Source organism: Chlorocebus sabaeus, chromosome 5 (assembly GCF_047675955.1).
Source record: "Chlorocebus sabaeus isolate Y175 chromosome 5, mChlSab1.0.hap1, whole genome shotgun sequence".
In the NCBI taxonomy this organism is placed as follows: domain Eukaryota; kingdom Metazoa; phylum Chordata; class Mammalia; order Primates; family Cercopithecidae; genus Chlorocebus; species Chlorocebus sabaeus.
Genome location: NC_132908.1, coordinates 61,159,655 through 61,176,297, shown reverse-complemented (window position 1 = coordinate 61,176,297; position 16,643 = coordinate 61,159,655).

The window sequence follows — 16,643 nt, the reverse complement described above, 5'->3', positions numbered from 1 at the left end:
ATAGTGTTGTAATAAATATACAGGTGCAGGTATCTTTTAGATATAATGATTCCTTTTCCTTTGGGTAGATACCCAGCAGTGGGATTGCTGGATCAAATGGTAGGTCTATGTTTAGTTCATTAAGAAATGTCCATACTCTTTTCACAGAGGTTGTACTAGTTTACGTTTCCATCAACAGTGTATAAGAGTTCCTTTTTCTAACATGATAGGTGATATCTCACTGTGTTTTAATTTGTATTTCCTTAATGATTATAATGTTGGGCACCTTTCCATATACCTATTGGTCATTATTATGTCTTCTCTAAACTCCCATGTTCATTGAAGTTTTAAACACAGTGGTCAAAATGTGGAAATAGGCTAAATGTTTAGTGACAGATGAATAGATAAACAGATGTGGTATAGACATACAATGGAATATTATTCAGCCTTTAAAAAGCAGAAAATTCTGCCATGTGTGACAATATGGATGAACCTTAAGGATATTATTCTCAGTGAAGTAAGACAGATGCAGAAACACAAATACCGTAATTCCACTTACATAGGATACCTAGAGTAGTCAAATTCATAGAAGCAGAGAATAGAATAAAGGTTGCTAGAGTCTATTTGGAAAGTGGTATAGGTAGTTGCTATTCACTGAATATAAAGTTTTAGTTACGCAAAATGAATAAGTTATATTGATGTGCTGTACAATACTGAGGTTATAATTAACAATACTGTATAGTACATTTAAAAATTCATTAAGAGGGTATGTCTCATGTTAAAGGTTCTTACTATAATTTTTTAAAAAGAAAGAAAAAAACAAGGAAGGATACATAACTGATAGAAAAGAGTCCCATGCAAGTCAGGGCACACCATTTGAACATCTTGCAAACAGAGTACTTGGAGCAGTTTGTGGTTGTAATAAAATAGGAGAGATGAGGAAATACATTTTGGTTGATTCCATATCTTTAATATAGCAAATAGTGTTGTAATAAACATACAAATGCAGACATCTTTTAGATACAATGAGTTCTTTTCTTTTGGGTAGATACTCAGCAGTGGGATTGCTGGAACAAATGATAATTTTATGTTAGTTCATTAAGAAATGTCCGTACTGTTTCACAGAGGTTGTACTAATTTACATTTCCATCAACAGTGTATAAGAATTCCCTTTTTTCCTATCCCCAGAAACATCTGTTATTTTTGCCTTTTTAACCATAACCATTCTGACTGGTGTAACATGATACTTATTGTGGTTTTGATTTTAATTTTTCTGATGATTAATGAAGTTGAACATTTTTTATATTCTTATTGGTCATTTTATGTCTTAGTGAAATGTCTATTCATGTCCTTTTGTCCACTTTTTAATGGGATTATTATTTTGTTGTCGATTTGTTTGAGTTCCTTGTAAATTCTGGATATTAATCCTCTATCAGATGCATAGTTGTAAATTTATTCTTCTATTCTGCAAATTGACTGTTCAATCTGTTGATTATTTTTTTGACGTGCAGGAAAGCTTTTTAGTTTAATTGAGTCTCATGTGTCTATTTTTGTTTGTCTTGCTTGTGATTTTGATGTCCTTGTCTTGCATTCTTTGCCTAAACCTATGTCCAGAAGAGTTTTTCCCAGGTTTTATCCTAGTATTTTTATAGTTTCAGTCTTATATTTAAGTCTTTAATCCATCCATTTTATGTATAGTGAGAGATAAGGGTCTAAATTATTTTTTCTGCATCTAGTGACCCAATTTTCCCGACATCATTTATTGAAAGGGTGTCCTTTCCCCAGTGTATGTTCTTGCTTATTTCAACAAAGATCAGTTGGCTATGGATATGTGGGGATTTTTTCTGGGTTATCTATTGTGGTCCATTAATGTATGCTTCTATTTTCATGTCAGTACAAAGATGTTTTGATTACAATAGCCTTTTAATAGAATCTGAAGTCAGATAATGTGATGTCTTCAGCTTTTTTTTTTTCTTTTTGCTAAGGACTGCTTTTGCTCTTTGGGCTGTTTTGTGGTTCTATATGAATTTTAGGATTTTTTTCTAATTATCTAAAAAATGACATTAGTATTTTGAAAGATTTTTTGCACTGAATCTGTAGACTGCTTTGGGCAATATGGTCACCTTAATGATATTAATTCTTCTAATCCTTGAGCATGGGATGTCTTTTCATTTGTTTGTATCACCTATTTTTTTTTTCATTCAGGTTTTGTAGTTATTCTTGTAGGGATGACTACAAGAATGACCTGTTTGATTAAATATATTCCTAGATTTTTTTTTTTTGGTGCTATTATAAATGGTTGCCTTCTTGAGTTGGTTCTCAGCTGGATCATTATTGATGTATAAAAACACTAGTGATTTTCGTACTTTGATTTTGTATTCTAAAACCTTACGAAATTCCTTGATAAAATCTAAAATATTTTGGTAGAATCTTTAGGTTCTCCTAGATACAAGATCATATCATTCGCAAATAGAGATAATTTCACTTTCTCTTTTCCAATTTGGATGCCTTGTATTTCTTTTTCTTCCTTGATTACTCTGGCCAGGACTTCCAATAACATATTGAAAAGAAATAGTAAAAGTGGGCATCCTTTTCTCCTTCAAATTCTTAGAGGAAAAGCTTTCAACTATCGCCTACTCGGTATGATGCATAATTTTGTTTTATCTATGATCCTGTTTCACTTTTAAAGTTTTATAATGGCTATTAAACTTGTATACCTGAAATTATGTTCACATATATGTAATAACTAAATCAACTAATGGGCTTTAAGGTTGTTTTTTCTTCCTTCAGTGAGGAATAATTTTGTTATTCAAGTTTAGAAGCTATGTCAGCTGATAGACATAACATAAAGCTTCATTTGTTCAGTGATGTTTGGGTTTCCTAACTATTCATTTAGAACTAACAAACCATTTGTGTTATTTAAACTTATGTCAGGCATAAAAATAAGTGAAGAGTTATGATCTCAAACTATATTAGTCTCCAAAAAACTTACCCATTAAAAGAAAAAATCTCACTCTATTATTATACAAGTTTCTTAAGAACAAAACTATGATGTTATCACAGAACAAATATAGATTTTAGCAGTTTCTAATTGTGAATGTTACTGATACTTTAAACCATCCCTTTGTGAATTTCCAAAATTTTATAATTGCATATATTTAATTTTTTATTTAAAAATATTTTTATGGGATTATATATATTCAGAGACATAAAATCTGCTCAAGATTGGGAGTACATAAACATCGAAAATAGTGTAGAAATACCTGCTCTGATATTTAATAATTTTATGACACTGAGCCGTCAAATACTAATAATATAAATTAATAAACTTCTTAAAAGACTTCTCTGAAATTACATGAAACTATGCACTTATGCTAACGTTTTTTTTTCTTACTAAATATCCCCTATTCAAATTTAATGGCTATGAAAAATAACCTATTTTATATATATTCTTCTGTGGACTTTAATCTCAAATCTGTTTCCTTTCAAATCTGTTTCCTTTGAGAAGAGCATGTAATAATATGCATCAAGGAAGAAATGTATAAGCTCTAAGTCTTACCTAAGGATATATTATGCGGAAAATAGTTTTTTTATGAGACTGTATCACCTCATGCTTTTATGGGATAAATATTGTTTTTCCATTTCAAATGTCTTTTGAATGGATTTGATATTCAAATAAATATTAAACATAACTCACATACAATGCACATTGTGAAGGTTATGAGTAAGAATTCAAGAGAAACCTTTTTTAGAATAATGCTCAAATGAGTTCATTGTCAGAATGTATTTTTCTTCTCACTTAGATCATAGATTTCTAAAAACTAAGAACGATAATCACTTATGTGTTCCAGTATTTTTTATTCTGTGGTATGTAATGTATGTTAAAGTTAAGAAATAGGGATAAAAACACTGAGTGTTACTGGCTATTTAACCTATTATTGATGTATTTATTTACAATCTCTTTATAAGTTTGGTTGGAATTAATTCATGAATTAATTCACCACTCCACCCATTATTCTAGAGACAAAAGAATGGTCTCTATAGACCTCTGAATGTAGTCACTTATTTGATGAGTTTGCATGGCTATTGAAACAAATCAATATATCTTCAGTTGTTTATGATATTATTATCATCCTCAATTTATTTTAAGCGAAAGAAGAGCAAATAGTATTACTATGTGCTAGTCACTGTGTAGTATCTTTTCATGCACGGATATTATTTTATTCTCAGAAAAATTTCACTGAATATTGCCATGCTCATTTTATACTCAAGGTAACTAAAGCTTAAAAGGTTAAGAGAAATCACTGTTTATGCAATAATTAAGTTGTGAATCTGGATGTATTTGCCATCCACAGTCTTGATTATTTTAAAAGCCAGACAGCTGTCCGTTGTGACTATCACAGATGTCCTGAGCCTCTTAGTCTCTTCTGTTTTTTTGAAAGTTCAAATTTCAAGCCTCTTTGACTTGTTTTAGGGAGATTCATCTCACTTTGTTAAAAAACAAACAAATAAAATAACCTCTTTTAATTGACACTTATTATTACACTCCCCCTCCTTTTTTTTTTTTTTTTTAATATACTTAAGATAAAGCCTTCCAGGTACAGGCAGACCTCAGAAATACATACCCATGACCTTGCTGGTTGAATCCTGCCTGTGGAGGATAGTCACAGTGATTCAAAAGTTGTCCTAAATAAATGTATCCTATTCAAACCTGCTCCCCTAAGGACACTGATTTCTTTCTGGAGCTTCTGCCCTCCTGATAAGACACTGCCAGGAGCTGAGCTGCAGAGGAAGGTTTCCTGTGATAGCACATCTAAAGGTAGAAAAATCAGGGACAAAAGCCAGGAGAATATAGGTGAAGGTCACTGAAAGAAAAATTTTCAAGCCCACATCTAAAAATTATGTTGCAATAGATAAAACCTATCTAATCCTTACACACTATCTATCTATCTATCTATCTATCTATCTATCTATCTATCTATCTATCTATCTATTCATCCATCCTTTCTTCCACAGTACTCAGTAATTTTATGGCTACATGATGCCCATTTGGTCAAACATTATTCTGGGTGTGTCTGTGGAGGTGTTTCTGAATGAGATTTACAGTTACATTGGGCACCTTTCAGTAAAGCAGATTGTTCTCTCTGTTGTGGATGGGATTCGTTCAATCAGTTGACGGTCTAAACAGGATAAAATGGGTGACTTTCGCATTATTAAAAAGCCTGTCAGATGCCTTGGACATTGTTGCTTTTCTCTCTCTTTCCCTTTTTTCCCCAATTTTAATTTATTGTGGTAAAATACACAAAACAAAATGTACCATCTTAGTCATATTATGTGTATAGTTCAGTGGTTTTAAATACAATCATAATGTTGTGCCACCATCAGCACCATCCATCTCCATAACTTTTTTGTTCCTCTAAAACTAAAATTTATACTTATTAGACAAGAACTCATTTTCTTTATCCCCTTCCAGCTCCCCTCTGGCACTCACCATTCTACTGTCTGTCTCCATGAATGTGATTGATCTAAGGATCTTACGTAAGTGGAATCATAAACTATTTCTTTTTTTGTGACTAGTTCATTTCACTTAGCATAATGCCCTCAAGATTCACTCAGGGTGTAGCTAGCATATGTCAACACTTTCAATCTATTTGTGTTTTTAGATCTAAGATGAGTCTCTTGTAGAGAGAATCCAGTTGGATCATTTAAAAAAATCCATTCTGCCAATCTCTTTTGATAGGAGAGTTTAATTCATTTACATCAAAAGTCATTACTAATAAGGAGGGACTTATTTCTGTCATTGTGCTATCTGCTTTCTATATGTTTTATAGCTTTTTTGGTACTGTATTTTCTGCATCACTCTTTGTTTTTCCTGTGTGTTTGCTTTTTTGCAGTGCAATATTTAAATTCTTTTCTCTTTTTTGTGTATATTTTACAGCTATTTTCTTTGTGGTTACCATGGGGATTAAATTTAACATCCTAAAATTATAAAACTCAAATTTGAATGTATATAAGCTTAACTCAAATAAAAAACAAAACTCTTCTTCTTTATAGCTCAATTACCACCACTTTCGGTTGTTGATGTCTCAAAATTGTATCGTTATACATTGTGCACAAAAAGTATAAACTCACAATTATTTTGAATATATTTATCTCTTAAATTATATGGCAGACAAAATGTAAAGATTTAAACCAAAGTTACACTAATACTAGCTTTTAAGCTATTTTTTAATGTTAGTCTCTTAAATTGTATTAAAAATGCTGTTACAAACTATTTAAAAATAATGCTAGATTTTTATAATTGTCCATAATACTAGATTTTATAATTGCCCATTTACTTTTATTGAGATATTTATTTTTTTATACAGCTTCAGATTAATTTCTAGTGTCTTTTCATTTTTCTCTGCAGGATATTTTTGAGTGTTTCTTACAGGTCACGTCTAGTGTTAACTAACTCCCTCAGCTTTTGTTTATCTGTGAATGTCTTAATTTTTCCCTCACTTTTGAAGGACTACTTTGCCACATTCTTGGTTGTTTTGTTTTTCTTTCAACACTTTGAAAATATAGGCTCACTACATTCTAGTCTCAAGAGTTTCTGTTGAAAAATATGCCGATAATCTTATTGAAAATCCCTTATACATGACAACTTGCTTCTTTCTTGTTGCTTTCAAGATTCCCTCTTTGACTTTTTCTTTCAAAGGTTTGTTTATAATGTGTCTTGGTGTGGGTCTCTGACTTCGTCTCACTTGGACTTTGTTCCACTTACTGGTTGGTTGTATTCTTTCATTAAATTTGGGAAGATTTTCAACATTTTAAAAAATATTGTCTTTACCTTTTTTTTCTCTCTATTCTTTCTCTAGGATTACCACAAAGCATAACTTGTTTCCTTGATGCTGTCTTATAGGCACCATGGGCTCTGTACACTTTAATTTTTTTTTTTTCTGTTCCTCAGACTTAATTATTTCCATTGTTTTATCTTCAAGGTCAGTGATTTTTGATCTGCCTGTTTATATTTGCTTTTGAATCCCTGTAGAAAATTTTTTATTTCAGTTATTAAATTTTTCAGCTCCAGAATATTGTATTTCTTTTCATGTATTCTCTTTATAAATATTCCCAATTTTGTTTGTATATCAATTTCTTGGCATTCTTCACAACTTCGTTTGTATTTTTAAGCATTTTTAAGACAATTGTTTAAAATCTTTCTGTCATATATCTGCCATCAGGTTTTCATTAAGCAATGTTTCTATGAGTTTAATTGTTTTTCCTTTGAAAGTACCATAATTTCCTGCTTCTTCTATGCCTTGGGAGTTTTTGTTGAAAACTAGACATTTTGAATCTAATAACATGGTATCTCTGGACATTAGAGTCTTCTCTTTCCTTGAGATCATCTGCTATTTGTTACTTGTTTGTTTTATTGTTGAAAGCTGTCTCTGTGCAACGATTTAGGTCTTTTTGGAGCCTGTGCCTTTTTCTGGGCTCTGTTGTCACTTTCTAATTTTGCCAGCATAAACAGTTCTTTTCCAATGTCCTTGTCTTCACTATGTGAGTCTTAAAGGGGAAAAAGAAAAATGAAGTGGGATGGAGAAGGGCATCATCCCTTTAACTTCCCTAGAAGTTACTTCAACTGAAGTAGGAGAGGATTGCCACAATCAAGGCAGCTGTAAAGGCAGTGACCACCCACCTCTTTTGTCTGTATCTCTGCGATCAGAAGCAGCAATCAGTCATCAAAACACAGATTCCTGATTTTTGAAGGACAGAGTTCTTTTTACTTACACCATGTGCAGTCTGCTCCAGAAATATGTGCACAGCTGCCTGCCACGGGGCTGGTTGTGGCAGATGAGTAGCTGCTTCTGTGCTTAGAGCTAAAATAAACTGAAACAAACCACAATTTACTATCAAATTCTTCCCCTGGAAGTTGCTAGGTATCAACAAACTTCAGAGTTTCACCATAGTTACATCAGACAGATTCTACCAGGTTAATTGTTGTTTAGGTGGGTAGACAGATAATCTGCTGCTTCTTAGTCCATCCTAGAATTATCTCCTTAGGACGCTGGTATTTTTCTGCCTTTGGACTCCAAGTGAAACATTGGCTCTTCCTGGGTCTCAAACCTGCCAGCCTGAAGGCTGGAACACCATCAGTTCTCCTGGGTCTCCAGTTTGCTGAATGCGTATCTTGGAACTTGTCAACTTTCATAGTCATGTGAGCCATTTTCCATGTAATGGCTCTCTCCATCTATATATAAATATATGTATAAAATTTATATATATAAATATATTTATAAATATATTTATATGTATATTTAAAAAATATAAATATATATATAAATATAAATATATATAAATATATATATAAATATATTTATATATTTATATAGATTTGTTATTTGGTTCTCTGTCTAGAGTAACCTGACCAATATACCTATATTAATGTGCTATGGATAGGCTCTCAAAGGGCATGAGATAATCAATTTTATAATTAATTCTTCCATAATCTTCTCAAACAATGTGGGCCCCAGAATTTTCTAACAGAAACATGAAAACCTCAAAAGGAACATTTTTTTTAAGAAATCTGAAACTAGTTAAAATTTCATCCCTTATTTATTCTCTCCCTATTCCTAATCACACAGAAGTATGTTTCTGGCAGACTTTTGATAACCTGCTATTTCTTTTAATTGTATAAATTTAAGATATACAGTAACCTAATGTTTTATTTATCCATAGCAAAGTAACTACTGCAGGTAAGCAATTTTACATATCCATCACTTTCTATAGTTACCTCTTATTTTTCATTTTGTATCAGAGCACATAATCTTCACTCATAGCAAATTTTCAATGTACAATACAATATTGTTAATTGTAGTCCTACTTCTGTACATTACATCTTTAGACTTATTCTGTGTAACTGCATGTTTGTGCCCTTTGACTTACATCTCCCCATTTTCTCCTTCTCCCTACCACTGGTAAACAGCATTCTGTTCTCTATTTGTATATATTTGGTTTTTTCTCTTTATTCTTCTTTTTTATTTTTTACATTTTATATAGAAATGAGATTATGCAGTATTTTTATTTCTCTCTGGCTTATTTCACTTAACATATCTTTCTCCAGGTTCAACTGTGTTGCTATTTTAAAATCTATTACTAATGATCTAGTCATTTCTTGCCATAGTCACAGCTTTTTCTCAACCAAGTGTAATCTGCACTATTCATTTGATATTTTAATAAACTCACCATTTTTACTTAAGCATGTGTACTAAAGAGATTTGAATATATTGGTGTTTTACATGGAAAACTGGTATCACTTGCCATAACGACAAGGTAAAAATAAATTTAAGAAAATAAAAGAATGTTATTAAATTCTAACAAGAGTTTATTTTCTCCAAGACTCTGAACCTAGGGGCAACTTTTTCTTTGTTTCAAATGGAAATTAGCAAGTGTTAGAGAGGCATTAAGAGATACCACCAAATGAACACTTTCTCCTTGATGCAATCAGCATATTCAAAAGATAATTCAAAGAAAGGAAACTTCTTAATACTTGAATTAGTGTTAAAGAGGTATATTTTCTACTATACCCCTAAATTACTATAATTTAACCTTAATTACCTCTAGTAATACAAATAATAAGTGCACTGCATTCTGATGAACATTATTATTAAGCATTTTCATCTTTGTGGTAAATTACACCTTTGGGCCATTCCTGGTCTCAGCCCTCCTTTCCCCACACTGACTTTTCTTCATAGAAGTGCTTCTTTGGACAGGCACCATCCTGTTGTGAGCAACTGACGTCCTCAGATCTGATACTAGTATATCAGAATCACCTGAGAAGCTTTATAAATGTCACCATTGGAACCTCTCCATAAAATGGAAAAATCTCTGGAGCTAGAATCTAAAAATCTTTGTTTTTTTTTTTTTTTTTTTAAATTTATTTATTATTATTAAACTTCAAGTTGTAGGGTACATGTGCACAACGTGCAGGTTTGCTACATATGTATACTTGTGCCATGTTGGTGTGCTGCACCCATCAACTCGTCATTTACATCAGGTATAACTCCCAATGCAATCCCTCCCCCCTCCCCCCTCCCCATGATAGGCCCCGGTGTGTGATGTTCCCCTTCCCGAGTCCAAGTGATCTCATTGTTCAGTTCCCACCTACGAGTGAGAACATGCGGTGTTTGGTTTTCTGTTCTTGTGATAGTTTGCTAAGAATGATGGTTTCCAGCTGCATCCATGTCCCTACAAAAGACACAAACTCATCCTTTTTTATGGCTGCATAGTATTCCATGGTGTATATGTGCCACATTTTCTTAATCCAATCTGTCACTCATGGACATTTGGGTTGATTCCAAGTCTTTGCTATTGTGAATAGTGCTGCAATAAACATACGTGTGCATGTGTCCTTACAGCAGCATAATTTATAATCCTTTGGGTATATACCCAGTAATGGGATGGCTGGGTCATATGGTACATCTAGTTCTAGCTCCTTGAGGAATCGCCATACTGTTTTCCATAATGGTTGAACTAGTTTACAATCCCACCAACAGTGTAAAAGTGTTCCTATTTCTCCACATCCTCTCCAGCACCTGTTGTTTCCTGACTTTTGAATGATCGCCATTCTAACTGGTGTGAGATGGTATCTCATTGTGGTTTTGATTTGCATTTCTCTGATGGCCAGTGATGATGAGCATTTTTTCATGTGTCTGTTGGCTGTATGAATGTCTTCTTTTGAGAAATGTCTGTTCATATCCTTTGCCCACTTTTGGATGGGGTTGTTTGTTTTTTTCTTGTAAATTTGTTTGAGTTCTTTGTAGGTTCTGGATATTAGCCCTTTGTCAGATGAGTAGATTGCAAAAATTTTCTCCCATTCTGTAGGTTGCCTGCTCACTCTGATGGTAGTTTCTTTTGCTGTGCAGAAGCTCTTTAGTTTGATGAGATCCCATTTGTCAATTTTGGCTTTTGTTGCCGTTGCTTTTGGTGTTTTAGACATGAAGTCTTTGCCCATGCCTATGTCCTGAATGGTACTACCTAGGTTTTCCTCTAGGATTTTTATGGTATTAGGTCTAACATTTAAGTCTCTAATCCATCTTGAATTAATTTTCGTATAAGGAGTAAGGAAAGGATCCAGTTTCAGCTTTCTACTTATGGCTAGCCAGTTTTCCCAGCACCATTTATTAAACAGGGAATCCTTTCCCCATTTCTTGTTTCTCTCAGGTTTGTCAAAGATCAGATGGCTGTAGATGTGTGGTATTATTTCTGAGGACTCTGTTCTGTTCCATTGGTCTATATCTCTGTTTTGGTACCAGTACCATGCTGTTTTGGTTACTGTAGCCTTGTAGTATAGTTTGAAGTCAGGTAGCGTGATGCCTCCAGCTTTGTTCTTTTGACTTAGGATTGTCTTGGAGATGCGGGCTCTTTTTTGGTTCCATATGAACTTTAAAGCAGTTTTTTCCAATTCTGTGAAGAAGCTCATTGGTAGCTTGATGGGGATGGCATTGAATCTATAAATTACCTTGGGCAGTATGGCCATTTTCACGATATTGATTCTTCCTATCCATGAGCATGGTATGTTCTTCCATTTGTTTGTGTCCTCTTTGATTTCACTGAGCAGTGGTTTGTAGTTCTCCTTGAAGAGGTCCTTTACATCCCTTGTAAGTTGGATTCCTAGGTATTTTATTCTCTTTGAAGCAATTGTGAATGGAAGTTCATTCCTGATTTGGCTCTCTGTTTGACTGTCACTGGTGTATAAGAATGCTTGTGATTTTTGCACCTTAATTTTGTATCCTGAGACTTTGCTGAAGTTGCTGATCAGCTTAAGGAGATTTTGGGCTGAGACAATGGGGTTTTCTAAATATACAATCATGTCATCTGCAAACAGGGACAATTTGACTTCTTTTCCTAACTGAATCCCCTTGATTTCTTTCTCTTGCCTGATTGCCCTAGCCAGAACTTCCAACACTATGTTGAATAGGAGTGGTGAGAGAGGGCATCCCTGTCTTGTGCCAGTTTTCAAAGGGAATTTTTCCAGTTTTTGCCCATTCAGTATGATATTGGCTGTGGGTTTGTCATAAATAGCTCTTATGATTTTGAGGTACGTTCCATCAATACCGAATTTATTGAGCGTTTTTAGCATGAAGGGCTGTTGAATTTTGTCAAAAGCCTTTTCTGCATCTATTGAGATAATCATGTGGTTCTTGTCTTTGGTTCTGTTTATATGCTGGATTATGTTTATTGATTTGCGAATGTTGAACCAGCCTTGCATCCCAGGGATGAAGCCCACTTGATCATGGTGGATAAGCTTTTTGATGTGCTGCTGAATCCGGTTTGCCAGTATTTTATTGAGGATTTTTGCATCGATGTTCATCAGGGATATTGGTCTAGAATTCTCTTTTTTTGTTGTGTCTCTGCCAGGCTTTGGTATCAGGATGATGTTGGCCTCATAAAATGAGTTAGGGAGGATTCCCTCTTTTTCTATTGATTGGAATAGTTTCAGAAGGAATGGTACCAGCTCCTCCTTGTACCTCTGGTAGAATTCAGCTGTGAATCCATCTGGTCCTGGACTTTTTTTGGTTGGTAGGCTATTAATTATTGCCTCAATTTCAGAGCCTACTATTGGTCTATTCAGGGATTCAACTTCTTCCTGGTTTAGTCTTGGAAGAGTGTAAGTGTCCAGGAAATTATCCATTTCTTCTAGATTTTCCAGTTTATTTGCATAGAGGTGTTTATAGTATTCTCTGATGGTAGTTTGTATTTCTGTGGGGTCGGTGGTGATATCCCCTTTATCATTTTTAATTGTGTCGATTTGATTCTTCTCTCTTTTCTTCTTTATTAGTCTTGCTAGTGGTCTGTCAATTTTGTTGATCTTTTCAAAAAACCAACTCCTGGATTCATTGATTTTTTGGAGGGTTTTTTGTGTCTCTATCTCCTTCAGTTCTGCTCTGATCTTAGTTATTTCTTGCCTTCTGGTAGCTTTCGAATGTGTTTGCTCTTGCTTCTCTAGTTCTTTTAATTGCGATGTTAGAGTGTCAATTTTAGATCTTTCCTGCTTTCTCTTGTGGGCATTTAGTGCTATAAATTTCCCTCTACACACTGCTTTAAATGTGTCCCAGAGATTCTGGTATGTTGTATCTTTGTTCTCATTGGTTTCAAAGAACATCTTTATTTCTGCCTTCATTTCGTTATGTACCCAGTAGTCATTCAGGAGCAGGTTGTTCAGTTTCCATGTAGTTGAGTGGTTTTGATTGAGTTTCTTAGTCCTGAGTTCTAATTTGATTGCACTGTGATCTGAGAGACAGTTTGTTATAATTTCTGTTCTTGTACATTTGCTGAGGAGTGCTTTACTTCCAATTACGTGGTCAATTTTGGAGTAAGTACGATGTGGTGCTGAGAAGAATGTATATTCTGTTGATTTGGGGTGGAGAGTTCTATAGATGTCTATTAGGTCTGCTTGCTGCAGAGATGAGTTCAATTCCTGGATATCCTTGTTAACTTTCTGTCTCATTGATCTGTCTAATGTTGACAGTGGAGTGTTGAAGTCTCCCATTATTATTGTATGGGAGTCTAAGTCTCTTTGTAAGTCTCTAAGGACTTGCTTTATGAATCTGGGTGCTCCTGTATTGGGTGCATATATATTTAGGATAGTTAGCTCTTCCTGTTGAATTGATCCCTTTACCATTATGTAATGGCCTTCTTTGTCTCTTTTGATCTTTGATGGTTTAAAGTCTGTTTTATCAGAGACTAGTATTGCAACCCCCGCTTTTTTGTGTTCTCCATTTGCTTGGTAAATCTTCCTCCATCCCTTTATTTTGAGCCTATGTATGTCTCTGCGTGTGAGATGGGTCTCCTGAATACAGCAGACTGATGGGTCTTGACTCTTTATCCAGTTTGCCAGTCTGTGTCTTTTAATTGGAGCATTTAGTCCATTTACATTTAAGGTTAAGATTGTTATGTGTGAACTTGATCCTGCCATTATGATATTAACTGGTTATTTTGCTCGTTAGTTGATGCAGTTTCTTCCTAGCCTTGATGGTCTTTACATTTTGGCATGTTTTTGCAATGGCTGGTACCGGTTGTTCCTTTCCATGTTTAGTGCTTCCTTCAGGGTCTCTTGTAAGGCAGGCCTAGTGGTGACAAAATCTCTAAGCATTTGCTTATCTGTAAAGGATTTTATTTCTCCTTCACTTATGAAACTTAGTTTGGCTGGATATAAAATTCTGGGTTTAAAATTCTTTTCTTTAAGAATGTTGAATATTGGCCCCCACTCTCTTCTGGCTTGAAGAGTTTCTGCCGAGAGATCTGCTGTTAGTCTGATGGGCTTCCCTTTGTGGGTAACCCGACCTTTCTCTCTGGCTGCCCTTAAGATTTTTTCCTTCATTTCAACTTTGGTGAATCTGGCAATTATGTGTCTTGGAGTTGCTCTTCTCGAGGAGTATCTTTGTGGCGTTCTCTGTATTTCCTGGATTTGAATGTTGGCCTGCCCTACTAGGTTGGGGAAGTTCTCCTGGATGATATCCTGAAGAGTGTTTTCCAACTTGGTTCCATTTTCCCCCTCACTTTCAGGCACCCCAATCAGACGTAGATTTGGTCTTTTTACATAATCCCATACTTCTTGCAGGCTTTGTTCATTTCTTTTTCTTCTTTTTTCTTTTGGTTTCTCTTCTCGCTTCATTTCATTCATTTGATCCTCCATCGCTGACATTCTTTCTTCCAGTTGATCGAGACGGTTACTGAAGCTTGTGCATTTGTCACGTATTTCTCGTGCCATGGTTTTCGTCTCTTTCATTTCGTTTGTGAGCTTCTCTGCATTAATTACTCTAGCCATCAATTCTTCCACTTTTTTTTCAAGATTTTTAGTTTCTTTGCGCTGGGTACGTAATTCCTCCTTTAGCTCTGAGAAATTTGATGGACTGAAGCCTTCTTCTCTCATCTCGTCGAAGTCATTCTCCGTCCAGCTTTGATCCGTTGCTGGCGATGAGCTGCGCTCCTTTGCCGGGGGAGATGCGCTCTTATTTTTTGAATTTCCAGCTTTTCTGCCCTGCTTTTTCCCCATCTTTGTGGTTTTATCTGCCTCTGGTCTTTGATGATGGTGATGTACTGATGGGGTTTTGGTGTAGGTGTCCTTCCTGTTTGATAGCTTTCCTTCTAACAGTCAGGATCCTCAGCTGTAGGTTGTAGCTGTAGGAGATTGCTTGAGGTCCACTCCAGACCCTGTTTGCCTGGGTATCAGCAGCAGAGGCTGCAGAAGATAGAATATTTCTGAACAGCGAGTGTACCTGTCTGATTCTTGCTTTGGAATCTTCCTCTCAGGGGTGTACTCCACCCTGTGAGGTGTGGTGTGTCAGACTGCCCCTAGTGGGGGATGTCTCCCAGTTAGGCTACTCAGGGGTCAGGGACCCACTTGAGCAGGGAGTCTGTCCCTTCTCAGATCTCAACCTCCGTGTTGGGAGATCCACTGCTCTCTTCAAAGCTGTCAGACAGAGTTGTTTGCGTCTGCAGAGCTGCTGCGTTTGTTATTATTTACTGTGCCCTGTCCCCAGAGGTGGAGTCTACAGAGACAGGCAGGTTTCCTTGAGCTGCTGTGAGCTCCACCCAGTTGGAGCTTTCCAGCAGCTTTGTTTACCTACTTAAGCCTCAGCAATGGCGGGCGCCCCTCCCCCAGCCTCGCTGCTGCCTTGCCGGTAGATCGCAGACTGCTGTGCTAGCAATGAGGGAGGCTCCGTGCGTGTGGGACACTCCCGGCCAGGTGTGGGATATGATCTCCTGGTGTGCCTGTCTGCTTAAAGCGCAGTATTGGGGTGGGAGTTACCCGATTTTCCAGGTGTTGTGTGTCTCCATTCCCCTGGCTAGGAAAAGGGATTCCCTTCCCCCTTGCGCTTTCCAGGTGAGGCAATGCCTTGCCCTGCTTCAGCTCTCGCTGGTCGGGCTGCAGCAGCTGACCAGCACCGATCGTCTGGCACTCCCCAGTGAGATGAACCCAGTACCTCAGTTGAAAATGCAGAAATCGCCGGTCTTCTGTGTCGCTTGCGCCGGGAGTTGGAGACTGGAGCTGTTCCTATTCGGCCATCTTGCTCCGCCCCAAAATCTTTGTTTTTAAAAGCAGCCCATGTCAAGTCATACACTAGTCCAAACTTAGGCAGCCAATCTAAATTCAATAACCTAGAACCTATTGCCCCAGGGTCCATCAATGACCAAGAAATATTGACCACGTTGAACCTATATTGACAAGGGTTCCAAGAGATCATGAAAATTTGCCATTAATGAGCCACAAGAGTATTAGAAGCACAAGGAAGGTCTTGGCAGTGGCAACTGATAATTTAAAGAGGGACCAGACTCTTGTGTGCTTTCAAAGTAAAGCAAGATTCTCAGTGAAAGATAGAAAAAGGAAAATTTTAGTAAAATATAAGCAAAACAGAACTTTCATATTGTTAGAATGGCTCACTAATGTATGTACTTGTTCCATAATTTCTTGGATTTTTACCATTTCTCAAGGTAGGAATTTAAGTTACAGAGATAAAACAGACTGTCATAGTTCTGCTTGTGTTGCTATTATAACTCTTGGCTACTTTATTTCTAGGAAAAGGAAGTAACTAACATTGCTTTGACTCTGGCAATTCTATCTATTGTCTGCAGTGAACAGAGTAATTTCCAGTTAGTGTGGTAGGGATCACTTGCAA